We start from the raw sequence: 1331 nt of genomic DNA on the forward strand, positions 1-1331 counted from the left end.
CTTTATGGAATGGGCACAAATATGGAGTTTTTCTAATCAGTTAACCAGGTACCTTGTCTTCTGACTTGCTGATTTTGATTCCTCAGCTCCAGAGACCACAGGTATGAGAAGATTACTCAAGACTGATCTCACAATTACATATTTGGGACTTGCCAGCCTCCACTATTGCGTTAGGCATTTCTTTTGACAATTGTAAGCTTTGAGAGATGTTACAGAACCCTGGGACTTGAGAGAAGTGGGGAGCCATTGATTGATATCAAGGACTATGGAGGGGTATGTTGTTGTTAAGTGTCATCAATTTGCTTCCTACTCTTAGTGATCCTGTATATGGTTTCTAAGGTGTGGTTGGTGAGTTTGAACTGCTGACCTCACAGTACAAACTGACCTTGTGGTCCAGTGCTTTATCTTAGAGTGTCACACCAGGACTGGAGGAGTATAACATACTGGAAAAGTTGAACAGTTGGGATGTCTTTAAGCTCCAACTCATAGGGACAAGTTGATTTTTATAAAAAAACAACAAAAAAAAAACAAATAAACCCATTATTCAATCAATATACTCCAGTTTCTTGGATTATTTGTTCAGCATACAGATTGAAAATGTATGATGAACAGATACCACCATGGCACACACTTTTCTTGATATGAAACCTTATTCTGTTTTGATGGCTGCCTCTTAATCTATGTACACATTCTTCATGAGAACAGTCAATGCCATTCTTCACTAGGTTGACTGTAGTTGAATAGTCAAGTGCCTTTGCATGCTCTATATAGCAATAGTAAACATCTTTCTGTTATTCCCTGCTTTGAGCCAAGATGAGTTTTTACTTCAAGATGATGATATTAGCAGTGATATTCCTCATTCAATGTCCTCTTTTGAATCTCACTTGAATTTATGGTAGCTTCATATTGACTTATGCTGATGCTGTTTTTCAATTATTTTCGGCAAATTTTTACTTGCATGTGATATTAATGATGCTGTTAGATGATTTCCATATTCAATAGGTTCATCTTTCAGAAATGGGGACAAATATGGAACTCTTCCAATTGTTTTGTCAGGTATCTGTCTTCCAAATTTCTTGGCAAAGACTAAATAGCATCTACAGCTCTGGATCCATTAATTGAAACATTTCAATTGATATTCTGTTAATTCCTGGAACCATATATTTTGTCAGTTCCTTCAGTGCAGCTTTGAATACCATTTGTTCTTGATAATACCATCTAAAAAATTGAATCCCATTTGTTCTTGAAACAGCTGAAAATCTACCAATAATTTTTGGTAACATGACTCTGTATATCCTTTCATCTTTTTTTCTTTGTTTTAATGTTTTATT

This window comes from Chrysochloris asiatica, unplaced genomic scaffold (genome assembly GCF_000296735.1).
Source record: "Chrysochloris asiatica unplaced genomic scaffold, ChrAsi1.0 scaffold00044, whole genome shotgun sequence".
Lineage (NCBI taxonomy): Eukaryota > Metazoa > Chordata > Mammalia > Afrosoricida > Chrysochloridae > Chrysochloris > Chrysochloris asiatica.